Genomic DNA, 19,572 nt, shown 5'->3' on the forward strand with positions numbered 1-19,572 from the left:
TTGTAATTCTCTAAGTATATCAGCTCTCTAAAGCCTTTGGAATGTTGTGTGGCTTAATAAATCAGCCTATACTTTGCTTTAAAATTTCTCCCACCTGGATAAATAGAAAGTAAAGGTTTCTTTCTTATCATGGAATAAGTACCTGACTGCTAAACCCATTAATAGTGTAAATACTAATAACCAAATTAATAAAATTGCCCTGTAAACAAAATTGCTTAATCTGCTCTTGACTATAGGCTCTGAGACTTTTCAATTTGTAAACTCTCATTAATAGGTAAGTTTTCTATTTAAAATCTTTTGCCTATACGTATGGCATTCTACTGCATAATACATTATTCTGAACTTACAGTAAACATTTTGAGTAGAAAAAAAAATATCCCAGGAATGATTCATACCACATCACTGCTGTAAATTTTTAATATTTTGTTTAAAGAAAATTGTTAGAACTCACAAATAACATAACTTGTTTTGTTTTTATTTTGTAAATAACAGTTTCCTTCTTGAAAAATTGTAAGTCCCAATATTTACCTGGCAGGGGAGATACCATGATTATGAAGGTGGTTTTCCCTGGGCGAGGCTTATCCATGGCACCCCAGGTGAGCTGACCCCTGCGACTTGCCCAAATGGGGGAGACTCGACTGCATAATTTGTGGTGGGGGGACTGCATTCCTGCTCACGCCTGAAAAAAATTATAAGTCCCAGTTTCTCATGCTTATGGTCTTTAAGACAAACAGGTGGGGTTGAGACTCAGTTATTGCAAAATGGCAATAAATATCATATGCATCACATTCTAAAAAACATAAACTAAAGACAGGCAATCTAGTTTTACTGAGGTGTTCTCTTCTTTGTTTGCCTGGTTGCTTTTCCTTTGCTATGATTTTGTGGTCGGGAGTTGGTTACTGAATGAGTGATCTAAGTTCAGTATATACTCCTAATTCCCAGTTGGGGCATCGTAATGATATAGTATGGGTCAAGCAGTCTCTGATGATATTTTAGAACATCTTCTCAGGTGATAGTTATGTAGTTTCAACGTTTCTGCAATACCCTTCTCAGCCTTTCACACTCTCCCTAACACTTGTTATTAACTCTGAGTTAATAATTTGATAGACACGCACTCTCCTGTCGTGGAGATGACTCAGGCTGGCATCTGGTCTGCACTGGTGACATGCATGCTTTCATAGCCTGCGCTGCACATGGCTTCCGCAGACGACTGCTCTTGATGGTGTCTGTCGCCATGAAAATGGACGAAGACCGACTACTCTGAGATTAACATCAAAATCACCATCACTGGTTCCATACATCAGATATAATCACTGTTTTGTGGGTTTGCTACTGGCATCTAGCATATTTTGAGGCTACCATCATAAAATTACATTGCTGAAAATTTATGTAGTGCAGGGGCTTTACCAAGATAGTTTCATGACTTTTTGTTAAATGTGTGTAGGTACTTATAATGCTGTCTTTGAAAAAAATTTTTAGCAAAAATGATTGCAACCACAGTCTAGTTACTGCCGCATGAAAGCAAATTCAGACTGTTCACAGAGGTAGATTTCTTGAAGGTCTTCCCTCATCCCTCCTCCAAACTAATAGCACATGAATCCAATGTATTCAGGTAGGATCTTAATAAATGACTTAATTTCTGCAAAAGACCATTAACCCTTACCAACTGAGTGTCAAAACAGAGGTTAGGTCTTTCATGGCCTTCATTAAAAAAGGCATTCCCGAGTCGTGTTCTAATCACACTGAGAGGTCTCTGCTGTCCAATCCCGAAGCGATGACGCAAAAACCTGCAACAGTTCCATATGAAGCACAGTCTGACCAGCGTGCCATTCACTCTCTATGTTCTAAATTTGACCCCTAACACAAAGCAGACTTGGTCCCAGTTGTTTTAGTCCCCTACAGATTTGCGTTAACTAAATTTGTACTCAATGTGATGTCATTAACCTGCATTGAAAGTTTTTGTGTTTTAAATTGCATGAAGCACCCTTTTGTAACAGAGACGGATATGTTGTTGGAGATGCCTTTTTACTAACAAATCCCTGTCAGCCGTTTATCACGGTTTATTTTCTTTTGGACCGATGAGTGTTGTTACTGTCATGTTTTATCTTCTATCTGTATAAAGCATAGAGTTAAATTTATACCCAGGTTAGACTTTAGCCTATGATGTTGGTATAAATGTTATTTACTTCTGTGTGGTAATCTATAGCTTTATTACTATCCTATCCATAAATTTTTTTTCACTATAATGCTCTAATTTAGTACTTTAAAATTATTTTTGATAGCACATAAATTTATTAGGTCACAGAAATCAATGAAATAGGCTAGAGAAAGTCTCCTTGATTCTTACTTTCATGGAGAAAGCTTTAAATTTGATCAGTTTCTATAAAATGATGATATAGTCTTACATTCTTGCCAAGTGTTTTGTTGTTGTTGTTGTTTTTGTAATCCTCACCTGAGGATATTTTTTTTCTCTAATTTTAGAGAGCATGAAAAGGAGGGTGGGAGGGAGAGAGAGACAGACAGACAGAGAGAGACATAGATATGAGAGAGATACATTAATTGGTTGCCTCCTGCATATGCCCCAACTAGGGCCGGGACTTGAACCTGCAACCCAGGTATGTGACCTTGACCAGGAATCGAATCCATGACCCTTCTGCATTCAGGCTGATGCTCTAACCACTAAGCAAGCCAGGGCCTTGATAAGTGTGTGTGTGTGTGTGTGTGTGTGTGTGTGTGTGTATTATGATCAGCCAAACTAGATCTCTAGGAGTACACTTGTTTTTATAATGATTCTTCAGTTTGAAGGAGACTTCTATTCAATTTCTTCTGCCACTATCAACAGAAGAAGACTTGAGATGTCTCATGAGGAGTGGCATTTTAAACTTTATGTTTGAAGAGTAATATGAAGCAAATTGTCGTAAAAATCATTTTCATTTTATTTAGCTCTTTTATTTAATTTAGTTTTCTTTATACATAAAAGGATTAGTGTGCAATATTATTTAAAAGATAGGTTCTTATTCTCTAAATGAGGGGTTAATTATTTTAATTTTTTTCTTTTATATATTTCAATTACAGGTGACATTCAATATTATGTTAGATTCATGGGTAGCATAGTGGTTAGACATTTATATAATTTATGTAATGATCACCATAATAAGTTTAGTATTCACTTGGCATTATACACATTTATTACAATATTATTGACTATAGCCTCTATGCTATATTTTAAGGGCTTAAGTAGTTATTTTTTCTATTAATAAATCTTCTTAAAGCTTATAAATGAAAATATATGGATAATATAATGTTGATTACTTTAAGCTTTAATTATGTTACAGAAAAGTATTCACTGTTTATATGTTATCCTTTGTCTCAAAGTACTTTTAAGATCATTACAGATAATCAATGTATCTTATTTTTATATAAAATATCTATAGTGCTTGCTTCTTTCTGTTTTTCTAGCATCTCCTCCTTTATTCTGTTCATTGTCTTTTATTAAAGTTAATGGAGCTAAAAACTCAGAACAGTTCTCTTATTTCTCATAAATTAGATAATATTGGTCAAGACAGACAAGCAAATTACACATTATCGTGGGATAAATATTCACTTATAGGGGTGTTAGAGGAGAGGCCACTTTAATCCATCCTGTGGGTAATTCAAAGTGAATTGAAAACTTCCTTGAAGAAATGATGCCTGACCTAAATCTTGGAAAGGAAGTAGGAATTTAGCTGTTAAATGTGAAGTGAGCTTCATATAAATAGTCTCAGCAGCAAAAGAGCAGGTTAGGATCATGATACCAAAACTCCAAAATGATTACTAAGCGTTATGCACAAAGGTGAGGCTTGGAGAGATGGGCGAGGTCTGAGATGGTGGAGAGTCTGGTCCCTCGCAAAGGAATTAGGCTCATCCAGTAGATATAAGAGACTACACACTCAAGTTATATTTTAGAAAGATGATTCTGCAAGCAATGCGATATAAAATAAATTTAAAGTAGGGAACTCAGAGGATATATGAGAATGTAGTTACATGATTGTGATGTGCATAATCCAAAAATATTAAGCATGTGGGGGAATGGGGAGAGAAGGTTTTCATAGAGAGGAGAATGTGAGAGTTTCATTTAGAACAGATTAGTTTCAGAGGATGGTCAAATGCCATAGGCTGCGATGGTTAGCAGTAGCTCATCTGGCGTGTAGATAAGTTTCACTAGATGTTAGAAGTCAGGCAACTCGGTATAGTGTATTGTACATTCTCCTTAAAACCTGAGGATAATTTCAAGGCCTTGACGAAATGCTTGCTATGTGACAGTAATGGATAAGGGTGGAGAGGAGAACTCAGATTCCGTGAGCCTCAAATGAGAAGAGGTTCTGCTTTGGGGCTGTGGAAATGTTGACTTGGATGGAAAGTCAATAGATTCTCATAAAAACTATAGAACCAGTAATGGTTGAGAGAATTAGCAACCTCTTTTCAGAAGTGTTATAGAGAAAGTGACAGACTTAGAAAAGAAAATCGTTTGTTTATTTTAAGCAGATTCCATAAAGCCCAGTGAAGAGTTTTGAAGTGGGGTGAGGTATGAAGATCCCTTGCGGAGAAATAAAGGAGAAATAAGCATGGGAGAGTGAAAAACAGAAAAAATAGAGTCATAAAAACTTAAGTTTTTAACATAAGCTGTGGATCGGTGGGCAAGTAATTTCCTTAAAGTGGTTACAGAATGGTTATGAGAATATAAAAAGAATTTATATAAATCAATAATAAGCAACCAACGATCCAATTCGAAAGTGCAAAAGAGTTAAATAGGAATTTGAACAAAATATATCCGTATACATGTCACTTGTAAAAAAACTGTGTTTATTAAAAGTTATAAATACAATATAAAATGAGAAAAAAAGAAAAATCTATAATCAGTTATATAAGAAGAATGATTATTAGTATGTAAATAGAACCACTATTAAAATGTTCTCTTGCTTTTTTTTTTTTTTGGTTTGTTTGGTAATCCTCACCTAACGATATTTTTCCATTGATTTTTAGACAGAGTGGTAGGGAGGGAGGGAAAGAGGGAGGGAGAGAAACAGAGAGAGAAAGAGAGAGAGAGAGAAACATCCACGTGATCCACGTGACAGAGACACATCTACTGGTTCCCTCCCACATGACCCGACGGGTGGGGGATTGAACCTGCAACCCTTTGATCTGAGGGCTCATGACGTTCTAACCACTAAGCTAAACCACTCAGGGCTTCCTCTTGATTTTTATGGGGATGTTCTTGTAATTAAATTTAATATATCTTGTGACATCCTATTTAACTTAAACTAATAATGTTACATGTTTATTTCCATGTACCGTGGGACATCACTGTTATTGGCTGTTTGGTATCTCATCAAATATCATAATTGAAACACTATTTATATGTAGCATGTCTCAATTCCTTATTTTGTTATTATAAATAACATCGTTATGAAGAGTGGCTACTTTCTGAAGAGTGGTTAGTCTCTAACCAACATTGAAAGTAATTCTTCCTGTACTATACTATCATGTTCTACAGATGAATCAGATATCACTGGATAGTTCTTTCAATACTGTAAACACATTTTAAAATCAGGAATGTAGTGATTGGATTGTTTTCTAAAACAAAACAATTAGTTTTAGAATAAATTATTAATTATTTAAACGTTTAAAAATTAACTTTAGGTAATTTATCTTACTTTTATACATACATAATATCAGAATACACAATAAAAGTAATATTTATTGACAGGAAGTGATATGATACAAAACAAAGAATCTGTTTTTCATCATGTCCTTTGGACTGATTTTTATGTGTGCTTCCTAGAATACTTTCTCCTGTTCTAATGTCCTATATTACTAAAACTAACCTTTAAGAATGTCAACAAGATAATTGAAAAAGCTTATGAGCTCAGACCAAGGAAACCAAACTATTGGGAAATTATAAATTTTAAATATATTCTTTAGATTCCATTCAAATGTTCCAGGTCTCCCTCTCTTTTCCTTCACTGTGACTGTGAACATGGCCAGGCTGCGGTGGTGTTGAAGCTACAGTCTCCATGGCTCTGCGTATCACACCCTCAGAGAACCGTATGTCTATATTAAACTCTCCTCTTTCCAATCTTGCTTACACTTCCACAATGATAAGAATTCTGCAAAAGTGTGCATTGTAGATAGGGTGATAGAGTCTTAAATAGCATCGAGTATGTTAAATCTCTCCTTGGAGCATGTGTGTAAGCAAGTCGTTATAACTCAGCGATGTCAGAAGGTCTGTGGGGGACTGGAAGTTGGGTGTGTGTTTCTTCCTCACAGTCCAGGTATTACGGGCTCTTTCCGTTCTGTCTCTTATCTCTGAACAGCAACAAATGACTACTTGGAAATGAACATCATCCAATTATAAGAGGGAAGATGATATTTGAATTCTCTGTGAGTCTGAAGTTTGGATTTTGGGTTCTCTGTAACCTTTTTCCTATACTAGTTACGGAGCGTAGAAGTGTAGAGTCTGGTGGAAAGGTGTGAACAGGTGGATGAGGATGAGACTTGGCTGCACTGAACTTTAGTTTTTATTAACATCATTTCAGCTGCTTCCCCCTTCTTTTCCATTTACCTCTTTAACCTTTAACCACAGTTACTGAAGTCATCAATTTTCTTGAAATTCTCTATGTAATGTACCATGGGTTTATGCCTTTGCAATTTTCTTTTTTGTCTAAAGAGTGGGACAAAGCACATTGGCAGTGCTCAATAAATGTTTCATCAATGTCATTTCTTAATATTCATTTAATTAATATTCATTATAGATCAATTCATAATTGTCATGATAGTAATGATAGGTAAAAAGGAATCTCATTTTTTTTTTATATTTTTAAAATCTAACTCAGACTCAGTTTCATGGTATTGTTCATAAAGGATAGGTGCTTTTGATTTTTTTATTTTCTAAAATGTGTAGAATTGGATTTTGTATGTTCCCTTTTTTTTTGCTAGTGGTTCTCTAATTCAAATTCTAACAAGGAACACATTTAGCACTAGAGAGCTTTGATGTTTATAAAGCATGTGTACAACTATTTTGGTTGGACACAATCTTCATATACATTTTATGTATTTATTTATTTCCTTTATTGATTTTAGAGAGCTAGAAAGGGAGAGGGAGAGAGATAGAAACATCAATGAGAGAGAACATGGATTGGCCACCTCCTGCACGTCCCCCAGTGGGGATCAGGCCCACAACCTGGGCATGTGCCCTGACTGGGAATTGAACTGGCAACCTCTTGGTGCATGGGTCGATGCTCAACCATTGAACCACACTGGCCGGGCTCATGTACATATACTATAAAGAGGCATAGTGTAAGAAATGGGGAAAGGACCAATGAACCCTTAGTGATAATCTGTCATACCCTTGTGAGATGAACCATTTATGTTGCAATGTTATAGATTAGTTTTATTGGTTTCTGAAGAACCCATCCTTATATCAGCCTTGGCTCTATTATGTAGAATGTGTATACTTACAAACAGAGTCTAATCCAGAGAAAAAGTTCATATATTATGGCTAAATGTATTTGTTTCTACCTAAATGAATATAGTAGAATTCTAGTTTTTTGCCTCTAAATAGTATTATTAGTTAATTTTACAATAGGGTTGTTAAATATTTTTATATATTTTTATGATTATTGTATACCTAAAATATAGCTGTATCTAGAGTAAGTTATAATATATATATTTTTTTTATGGAAACAAACTTGTTCCTCTTTGGCTTTATCCTGATTTATAGAATATCAGAAATAAAAAGACATAATAGAAAGTTCAATTAGTATAAAATCTTATGAAAATCTAAAATGTGTAGCCAGAAAATAAACATTAGCTAAATGACTAAAATATTCAAAATGTACAATCTGTGAAATAGATTCAAACAAAACAAAGAATATAACATATAGGTCTGATTGAAAAGTAAGGATATGGGTTTATGTTTTAATGAATAAAGTTATTCTACAATGTATGACCAATAGTATTCAAGGTCCCTTATGCAAAGATGCCATAATCAGTAATATAAAACATAATTTTTGCCAAAATTAAGTTAGACTTAGACATTCATGTCAGAAGTTGAGAGAGGTAGTTTGCAAATTTGTCCCTGAGTTTCTTAGTCGCCTTAGGTAAAAAGGGGAAATACAGGCTTGAGAGTATTTACAGCATAAAAAGAAGCCATTCACCTAGAGAAGAAAACACTTTTATTGTAACAGCTGTTACTGAAATCTGAGAGTAACTTCTTCCCCGGGACACCGTGTTGGTACAGGACTACACCTCAGAAATAATGCTGCAATCGGTCCAGTAGTGTTTGTTTCCTTTAGTTCCACCATTTGGTAACAACAGAAGGCTTCTGGCCAAAGTGCATATGAATATAAATAAGTCTGCCTGTGGCCAAAAGAAACTAGTAACGATTTTGCAAGAAGAAAACAAAAGGCATAGTAGTGAAAAGTTAGGTGGATGTCGTGATGGAGATTTATTGCAGAGGAAAAGACTAGTAGCCAACATGCTGACTTACAAGGTAAAACTAGAAGGTTCAGGAAATATGTAGAAAATAAATGATGCCTGTCAGACACTAAAATATCTCAGTATTTGCGTCAAGAAAAAATCAGCATCGAGGACAACTGAATCAGTAATTTTTAGGATTAAGAAAAATCTGCAACGCAAAGAAGAATCACAAGAAAGTTGAAAGAGATCATGGTATCCTCCCAAAAATAATTAAAACTAAAGGTCTAATTATACTAAAGAAAATCAAGTTTAACTAAAAAGAACCTGCATTTCTTCAGAGTCACTCATTTACTTAATTTAAGTTCCTTGTGACATGTTTTGCTTGACAAAGTGATTCCCAAGTTTGCCGGGAAGGACAAATGTTTCACAAACACATTATAAATTCTGAGATAGAAGATTAATAAGAAAACACCTGTTTTAACAAGTTTTAAGCATATGTTTATTCAGGTTACAGTGATCAAAATAATGTAATAGTGTCTCTAGAAGATATAAAGAACTGATAGAAAATGTAAAGCATACTGAACTATATGTAATAATGTATTTGATAAAGGTTGAATATTAAATCTGGCAGGGAATGATAGAGATCAGTGGTGATGACATTATTGTATAATCATATGGAAAACTAAATTAAGATAAATTCTACGTTATACCTATTCTAAAACAAATCATACATGGATTAAAGATTTAATGTTTGCCTTGTTGAAGGCCCTTTTACCATTTCCTAAAAAGAGAAAGGTAAAAGAAAATATTGACAGACTTGAATAATCAAAAATTCTTGAAAAAGTGGTAAAGATCAAAACTTGCAAATCAAGGTAACATAGATATGACAACAAAAAAGCCATTTTGTAAAATTAGTGCAAAGAATTAAAAAATAATTTGAAAACTTAAACCTGATAAATAATCAAGAAATACCCATTAAAACCATGAGAAACACTTTGTCTCTGTCTTTTGGAAAATACGTTTTAAATGATAATATGCGGTGTTGTCAAAGATAGGCAAATGTGGCAATGCTCACTAAACATTGGTTAGACTAGATCACTACACGCTGTGGCATAGAAACTCCCAAATACATGAACCTCTGTGCTGGTATTTCTGCTTATGCCCTCTGCAGGAAGGTTAGGGTTAGGGAATGTCAAGTATCCAGGTCTGATTGCATTACCGTGGCAATACATGCTCTATATCATTTCCATCTTCTAACGTTTAAACTTTGAGTGCAATAAAAATCAGAATCTCTTCACCACTAGATATTTAAGGATAAATTTCACCTTGCAAAGGTAACCTGTGGTTTTAATGATCCCAGATGCAGTGGTGGTGGTGATCATAAAGAATTTATATACATGCTTTCCTCTGTTTTATTATTAGATATAACTTGTCTATTCCCAATCTTCACTTGAAACCAAAGCAAACATAGATTCACATGTAACGTTTGGTCCATACAGTCATACCTCAGAGATATTGTGGGTTTGGTTCTAGACCACCGCAGAACAGTGAGTTCCAGGCATACTTAGGAGTTATTGTGGTTTCAGTCCTGTATCATTGTAATAAAACAAGTATCACAATAAAGTCAGGCATAATGTCTTTGCTGGTGCAGGGTCTCATCTTCCATTTGCAAAAACACAGCAACTGTGAAGCCCAATTAAGCTCAGCGCAAGAAAATGTACTTCAATTCCATGTATATGTGCAATGATTTTGACTCGCATTGTCATTGTGCCTTGGTCCCCCTTCATGGGAAATAGGATAGGCTAGTTCTGTGGAGACCTCCAAGCCTACCGCTTGCTATCCAATTTGATGATAAAGTCCATCATTTCAAATTCTGTTGCCAACACTCACAGGAGCTTTGAGCAGTTCCGCTTCATTTGTCCCAGGAAACCCAAGTCCTGGAGGAATGCAGCATCCCATCTAGTGTTCTGTCCTGACGACATGACTGCGATTTCATCCCGCTCACAAAGGCGTTCGAATTGTTTCATTCGGTACCATTTCTCCCCCTCCTCCAGTCATCGAATGCCTGTATTCCTCCAGTTTCTTTCCTTCTAGCATTTTCCAACTTTCTTAAGACTCATTTTTTTCCTTTCCTGGCATTTGTCACAGGCTGTAATGATATGCTAGTGAAATGCCGATCGACAGTGGAAACAGCCACACGCGGTGGAGGGTAACATGCTTATGTCTGGTGGCCCTTGACAGCACTGTGATTTGAGCCCAGCACTTGAATATCCCATTTCTTGCCCTTAGTTGTGTGTGTGCCCTCAAACCCGTACCAGGGAAAGAGCTGTCCTTGCTCCTGTGCCGTGTCGTTGTCTGTAGCTGTGTATGGATGTGAGCTCTGTCTGCCTCTCAGTGTAGCCGTGAATATAAGCAGGTGTGAGACGCACTCACTGTGTCGAATTCCCTTCCTCCCTCCTCAGCCCACATAAGCCAATTGTCTGCCTGGACAATGGCCTAAAACTCCTCTTGCCATCTTTCCTAAATCCAGTGGTACTCTTTTTGGTTGGATTCCCAAGGAGCAGGGCATGAACTAGTGATTTATAAAACAAACAAAAAAATCTTCAAGGAAGGAAGGAAGCAAGAGAGGAAGGGACATATTTTGAGCAATGAAATGTCATTGGGGTAATTTAAGTTTTGCCTCGAATCGTGGATACTCTGGGATAAAAATCATACCACAGCATTGTTCTTAATGTAGTGCAAATGGGATGGCTTGTCCTAACTCGTATCTTTTTTTTTTTTTTCCTATTCTTTTTAAATTGATTTTTAGAGATAGGAAGGGAGAGGGAGTGAGAAATAGAAACATCGATGAGAGAGAACATTGGCCATGTCCTGTATGCCCCCCACTGGGGAATGGGCTGCAACCTGGCATGAGCCCTGACCGGGAATCGAACCGGCGACGACTTGGTGCATGGGTTGATGCTCAACCACTGAGCCACACTGGCTGGGCCCCTAATCCATGTCTTAACTTAAGGCAATGTGGTGGCTTTTTCTGAACCATATCAATCATTCATTAGCTGTGGTCTTCTCCAGATAGGAGGTGCTCTCAGGAGACCCTGGTCCTGCGAGCAAAGGGTCATACTTCAGAAATGGGACAGCTGGGAGGTCTCAGCAGTCAGCGCTGATAGGTGTTGGAGAGAGGTGTTCTGGCCAGAAAGCATGGATCAGCCTTGGGCTACCAACAGGATCACTAGACTCTCTTTCCAAGAAGCATCCTGTTTGAATCCCCTCCAGCATTTGACAGTATTTGAAATGCTCTGTTCCCATTAATGTTACACTCATCTAACATATTTATACTTGTTTTCCTACTACCTCTCTAACCACACTTTATTGATACTATTAAATTCATAGTTCTCTTTTTATTTGAAATGTGTATCCTTCCATTTTAATGTTCTTTTTACTGATGTTTTAGAGAGAGAGAGATGGAAACATCGATTTGAGAGAAACATTGATCAGCTGCCTCCTGCACGCCCCCTACTGGGGATCAAGCGGCAACCTGGGCATGTGCCCTGACTGGGAATTGAACCGGGACCTCTCAGTCCATGGGATGACAATCAACCCACCGAACCACACCGGCTAGGCTACATGCTTCCATTTTAAATTATATTCTCATCTTATGCTCTCTTTAAGGGACCTCATCCAATTCTGTGACTACAACTACCACGTTTGAATATGTCTGTGTAAGTGGGATCTTCCTTGCCCATCTAAATCCCAGTATTCAGCTTCATGTTGTAAATTTCCCCTTAGATGCCCCACAGAAGCCTCCAAGTTCACATGTAAGGAACTGAACTTAAATGGTTTCTTGTGAAACTGTTCCCTGTGCTCACTGAGTAGCCCCATCATCATTCCTGACGCTCACACTGAAAGGACTTAATCTCTTTATCTCTAGTACCTAATTCAATTGGACATGGAGGAGATGTTCAGCAAATGTTTACGGAATTAATGAATACCTTCAGTCAGCTCTTCTTAATCCCATCAGTTATCACTTTTCCCTGTGTCAAGAAGCAATATATCTGACAGGAACAAATATCAAATAAAAATTACAATGAATAAGTGACAGGGGCTTGTTTTTTAAATCATTGCTACCCCATGATAATTGAATTGTATTGCCATAAGCTAATAGAATTCAGTTTAAAGTATGTGATGAAGAGGTAGCATTAGTGGATGTCAAATTAGCATTGTGTTTCGTTTCTGGAGTGGCACTTGGAGTATTTTATAGTTATTACTAAATTTTGAAAAACAATTGATGGTTACATTGTTGCAGTTATATAAAGTATCCAATAGATGGTACTGTGAAATGCCTAATATTTCAGATAAAGTAGTAGAGAGCTTGCAAGGAATATTTCAGAATTCTAAGGAGAATCAAGAAATTTTCCTGTGGATATCAAATTGTATTTAAAATCTATTTAAGAAAATACAGCTTAAACAATACGGCAGTCCATGTAAAAATATCATAAACATTCTCTCCTAGAGTAGTTCAGAAAATGAACATTGGTGTTTCTTACTAAATGGAACTTAAAAATTGTTCATATTCTGATAGTAGGATTTTATTGTTTTATTTTGTGGCGATTACCTTTGTTTATGTGGTATTTTAGCTAATGTTACTTAAATCACAGCATTTTCAGTAAACAACTGTATCTACATGTCTTTGTTACTAAATTCTACAGGAACTTTTACACTAACAATTGAACCTACCTGAGATAACCTCCCTTCTTGCTTAGCAAGAGTGGGTCAATTATTTCTTTCATTTTTTGCCCTCTACCAAGACCAGTCTAATATCTGAATGAGCCATTAGATCATCTTATAAATATAACACACACTGTGAACGTGTACAAATGTATTTTATGGAGTCAAAATTTCTTTAAAAGAAAAAGAGCAACAGTTTAAAAATTGGTTAGTGCATGTGAAAACTTGCAATTTGTAGATGGCTTCACTTATCTTAGTGCTCATTTGAAATTCCCTTTATAAAATGGGACATGTCTATTTGTCAGATTAACGCCAGATTGTAATGACCAGAAATACATTTTATAAAACCTATATATAAAGCTAAAATTATCTATGGAATTATCTGATAACATAGAAAGTTTGAAAACGTCTAAGTTTCTTACTTGAAATATTGCATACACCTTTCTAAAATATTTGCTACTATTTTAAAAAAATCCTGAGCATTCCTTTGTAGTGGGGTTATTTATTAATTTAGCCAATAAACTTTTATTGCATATGACCATATGTCAGGTAGTAGAGAAACCAAGATACATAGCTTTTTTTTTTTGCATTTATCTTCAGGTAGAGCGCGAAGGAGAGAGAAACATCGATGTGAGAGACACACTGACTGGTTGCCACCCACATGGCCCCGCCACCTACATGACCCCAACGGGGCTGGGGACAAACTGCAACCAAGGTATATGCCCTTAGCGGGAACCGAACCCGGGACTCTCTGGACCACAGGCCGACACTCTAACCGCTGAGCCAAACCAGCCAGGGCCCAGATACATAGCTTTAAGGAAGCATGTTTTTGCATGAATCAGCAGCTCCTTATGGCATATGCCTAGTCTGTCCCTCCGCTTTACACATTAATGATTTTTCCAAGTTTATATAATCTGAATGTGTGGTATGTTATTTATCCTCTTAAAAAGAAGCTATTATTAGGGATGTACAAGTGTTCCGCTTAAAGAAAATATGTAACTGAAATAACTTGAGCAACTTAGTAATTGAGGCTATTTTCTTTATTAAAAAATAAAAAAAAAACACAAAAATGAGTAGTGCTTTGGTCAGTCTAGGCTTTTCAGACCATTATCTTCCGACTCATATCAGAACACATATGTCAGATTTGGAATAGCAAGGTGCAGGATGAACCACAAATTCCCTGGGTACTTTGAGTTAAAAATGATTTCTGCCCACCGCTGTGTGATGATAACATCCTTTTGGAATCATCAGGAAATAATGGGGCCTCAAAGTCCTATGTGGATCCTTTAGATTTTGCAGGCATTCTGTATGTTCCTTTCAAAAACAATGACATGCGATCATTCATTTACCGAGATTGTTTAAGTACACCGGATGCACATGGTATCGTTCCTACTCGAGTCAAATGGGTTTAAATATAAACTGTGTTTGCAGATCTCAAGTGATCGCCTCTTAATAGATGTCAGATACTTTTTATTGCGGTGCTCTTTTATTTCAGTAACATTTTAATTAATTCACACTGATTGAATAAATGTACATTGAGACTTGTTTCCTAATGAGGGTGCATTTAGAGGGAAGGTTTTGCATCATTCTGATATCCTGTGGGTAATTATATTCTAATTATATGGTCGGGGGAAAAGAGTCTATAACACAGTACTGGTATTGTTCGTTGGACCCAATTAATTACATGCACATAATGAAAGTTCATGATAAGGTTGACTGGCAGTTAGTGTAAAATTTTAAGTCAATTGAATCTTAGCCTAATGTGAGTACAGATTCGGCTTTAACCTGGTTAGGAAGCGCTTTGGTGTGAGATCAGTGGATAGTTAGAAGGGCAAAGTATGAGAACAAATCTCATTATAACTTATTTGTTTTTTTATCATTTAAGGTATTGTCCAAGATTGATGAATATGAAAACATAGCAGCCTAATGATTTAATTCTAAATATTATTGTCAATATTCTTTTATTATCTACAGTGACTTTTCGGCAGCAGGACACTAACAATACAATGATCCATTTCTAGAATGGGCTCATGTACTTGTTGAGGGCAAGAACAGCCATAACAGGAAGTATCATTGATGAATTTTATGAAAATGAAATTAAGTAGGTATTAATCTATTATATTGCATTCTTTTTCCATGGTGATTTTTATTTTTTTTTTAAATTTCAACCCACCAGCTGCACTCAGACCTCTGTCTCAAACATTCATTCACAAACATATTCAAATGTACATATGCACACTCATAAAGAGGCATCTACGAATTATCTATATATCAAGTAAGAGTGCTAAAGAATATTAAAAACAAAACATTAAGCCAGTAAGTAGGTACATTCATTTTGAAATGTGCTTTGAAGATGTTTGAATCTGGTATTTCAGAATTTTGCAGTACATCAGACAAACCCTGCAGCCATGCTCTGAATATCAGGTCCATCTTTCCCGTGCTCAGTTTCACTGTTTTCTTTGCTCTGATTTTGGGAAGAACAGTCTTCAGAATTTAGAACAGCAGGGGGATTTTCATCTTCTTCGCTTCTCTTAAGCCTCTCCTCTCCCTTTTTCTCCATTGCTTTCTTTCCTTGGTCCCCTCTCCCATCCTGCATCTTTCCATCTTTCTCTCTATTCCGATAGTCCTAGCACAGATATTTCATAAAAAACAACAGCAATAAGTCTGTTAGTCCCCATGTTCTTATCAGCAATAAAATAGTTTCAGATGAAGAAAATGCAACGAGTCCCTTCTTGCTGAGCTCCAAGCAGCCAGTAAGGACTCGGGATCATTTAAGTGCTAAGGTTAGTAAGTTTGCTAGTAAATTCACTAGACATCCTTTCAATCCCGAAGGAAGGAATAGTGATGATACCCACTGCACACTTGAGGAAAGTGGCGCTTAGAGAGATTAGGAAATCTACCTAGAGTCACACATCATGCAAGCGATATCTGCTTACCCAGCACCCCATGTTCTCGACCTGTTGCTGATGTTCATGCTGCCGCCGCCCCCACCAACCGCGTACAATCCATTCTGGGGATCTAGACCAGCATTTCAAACAGGAACGGAAAGAAAACAATGGAGTGAACTAGATTAGACATGAAGAGAGGGGAGAATCATAGAACATATCAGAGAATAAGGCACACAGCGTAAGTCTTTGTGAAATTATTTTAGAACTTTGTAAATAGATAAACGTTCTTATCCTGGATCACAGCTAAGATAGATAGATAGATAGATAGATAGATAGATAGATAGATAGATAGATAGATAGATACAGATAAATGTTAAAAAAAACAACAACTTTTCAATCATAGTGGCTTCTGATGATATTATGAGACCTAAGCAGGTCAGCAGGTCAGATAACATTTCTTATGGCTTAATGTCACTAATCAGCAGGCAGGACAATAGCAGTAGCATCAGAGAGGGTTTTAGTTATCCTTGTTGGTTGGTGTTATATGTAGAAATCTATGTTTGGAATAATTGGGATGTCTCTATAATAGATCCTGTTTTAACCTTTCACCGGAAACCTTTGATACCCAGCACTAGGTGCCGTTTCCTGGAAGGCGGCCGGCCCTTTCTTCCTGGGCACAGACATGCACACACACGGAGGGGCCTCGCCTTCCCTTGTCTTCAGTCTCCCCACCCAAACTCTGCAACGCTCAGAAACGATCATTTACAGAAGAAAGACCAGATTGGTTTTTTTTTGGTAAGCAATTACAGGGGTAGTGAAGTCATCTCAGGTAAAAATATTTTTACCATTAAGTGTCTGTTGATGCAAGATTAAAAAATTGGCTAGGGTAAGAAGTGGTTAGGCAAGGGCCTCTGGAAAAGATTATAACATGTTTAACTTCTAAAATATTTTATTTTTGCTAGTTATATCTTATTAAATATGTCAAAGTGCCACTGGATAAGTAAAACAGTTTCTATATTTTCTAATTGATCTACATGCCACACATTGAAATAATCAATGATTAAACATGTTAATAAAGACAGCAAGAATAGTATGAAAATTATTTTAAAGGCAGTTATTTTTAAAATTACTGTCGTGTACCTATGGGTGAGTGTACATACTCAAGGACCTGCAAAATCATAAATGCTTAAATAAGTTAGGAAGCTGGAATGTGAAAATAAAATTCATGGAAATAAACAATGTGTTTGGTTTCTAGATCTCAGAGTTGTCGTTGATGCATTTTATCATCATCTGTGAGGAAAGACAATGTTGGTCTCTGAGGCTGAGGCAGTGGACCATTTGGGGGAGACAATTCTTTTCCCAAACCTGCCTTTCTCCCTGTCTCTCACTTCTTCTTTGATGCCAGAGGTATCCAGTTGTACGTAAGAAAAACAAGTTATTGAAAATGGTTTTATGTCTGGTCAGCATGGCTCAGTGGTTGAGTGTCGACCCATGCACCAAGAGGTCGCAGGTTCGATTCCTGGTCAGGACACATGCCCAGGTTGTGGGCCTGATCCCCAGTGGGGGGGCTTACAGGAGGCGGCCAATCGATGTTCTCTCTCCTCGATGTTTCTCTCTCCCTCTCCCTTCCTCTCACTCTAAAATCAATAAAGGGAAAATTTTTTTAAAATGGTTTTTGTGGCTCCTTTAATTTACCATTGCACTGGACGTCACTCTGTTCGATCAATCCATATTGACATCCAATCCAGTTCTTTCAGGCAGAACAGATATACATTGTGGTTACTACATACTTAGTTCTGTTCAACCACATTTTAAAATTATTTGCTTTTCAAATCTTTTACAAAATAGAGACGTGGCTAAAAAAGAAACTTAAAATGTTCTTCTTGTTGTTGAACCTGCTGTTGTTTGAATTAAATAAAGCCTGTTACAAAAAAGCATATATTTGGATTCTGTCACTAACTTTATTTCTTAGACTAGTCATCTAAGCTTTCTGATTTTCAGTTCCCCACACTGATACATGGAGGATATATCTTAGGTTAGTGGAAGGAGTATATGAAATAATAAACATGAAAGCAATTTTTAAAAATATGAACATTCTTATATAGGTATAAGAAATAATTCTGTTAATTTTCCTTTAGTCTTGAAATAACTGATGACCCTTTTAATGTGAGTACTATTCTCTTATTATATTTTTAACTAAGCCATAGCTTAATAATCTCTCCACCAAAGATTTTTCTTTGTCCTATGACAATTTGGATTAAATTGTCAATTTAAAATGATTACATGTTAGAAAATATGAAGACAAGAGATATCTCAATACTTTATAATAATAGGATTTTTAAAAATTCTGTAATATTAGGTTGAACTTAACAAGTGCCCCGAAGGCAAATGCATCTTTTAAACTAATTATCTGTACTGTGTATTCTATTTAATATTAAAATGATACTGATTAAATAAAATCAATCACATTTCTCTCTAGTCACACCTCACATTTGATTAAATACAAATATACAGTTCCTGTATTAATTCTGATTAAAAATATATTACATTTAGAATTATATACTCATGATAATTAAAAAAAAAAAACTAAAACATTTACTCTGCTCACCCTTGATATTTAAAAATTATATAAAGAAGAATAAAAAGGAAGTAATATTATATCTGAATTTGTATTCTAACAAGTGGCTTTTTTATTTACCTAGATATCACAGATTTTTCACTGTAACTCCAGGAAAAGATAGTGATGGGCATGTTAATTTAATATACACTCGTTACCTATACATCTTAATTGTAAGTGGGTTCAAATATAGTTTCATCACCTTATTCTTGGAGTGAGTTTCTAGTGTTGCTGTCAGACGTCTGACAGTTGCTAGAGGAAATGCTCAAAGCAGTGGTTCCCAGTCTCACATCTTTAAGACTTCTCGCCCGTCTCAGCCCTCAGTTTTGCTCCATCCTGTTACTCATCGTTAGGCAATTGCTTTCCCATTCTCAGAGAAGTGGTGAAAAAATCTTCACTATTTCCTCATTTTTCCATCGTACTACCTTTCTGCCAACCTCCTTAGCTCTCAGTAGATAACCCATATTCCCACTGCCCCGAGAAGGAAGAAGCCTGTGACCATGAATATCTGTAAATGACTATTCTCTGTATCTCTACAAAGTGCTAGCAAAGGGGCAGCCAGGGTTCACTCTCATCCCATAGTGTGTGGGGGTGGGGAAGGCCTTCCCCTGGGGTGTTTATCATCCAACTTTGCATAGTCTTCGCTTGTGGCATTAGGCCACATGAATCCAGTAAATTCCCAGCCTATATTTAGCAATTGTTATTATTTTGCATATATATGTATATATATTATTTTTATATATGACCATATGCTTGCATATATATATTTACAATATACACATAGTATGTATTTTATTAAGCTGAATCTTTTGAAAGTTGCATTGCAGAGAGCATGACAATTTCTAAATACTTCAGCAAGCATCTTCTAAGATTAAGTAAAAATTC

General features: G+C 36.2%; 1 protein-coding gene and 1 non-coding gene across 6 annotated transcripts in view; both read left to right on the forward strand.

Annotated features, from left to right (window-relative positions):
• DGKB (diacylglycerol kinase beta) overlaps nucleotides 1-19,572 on the forward strand; it is a 589,512-nt gene that overhangs the window by 149,016 nt on the left and 420,924 nt on the right. The window lies entirely within an intron of this gene.
• On the forward strand, nucleotides 521-682 carry LOC118620563. The gene has a single exon (XR_004957474.1). It is a non-coding gene; the product is annotated as a U1 spliceosomal RNA (small nuclear RNA).

Source organism: Molossus molossus, unplaced genomic scaffold (assembly GCF_014108415.1).
Source record: "Molossus molossus isolate mMolMol1 unplaced genomic scaffold, mMolMol1.p scaffold_m16_p_7, whole genome shotgun sequence".
NCBI classification, from domain to species: domain Eukaryota; kingdom Metazoa; phylum Chordata; class Mammalia; order Chiroptera; family Molossidae; genus Molossus; species Molossus molossus.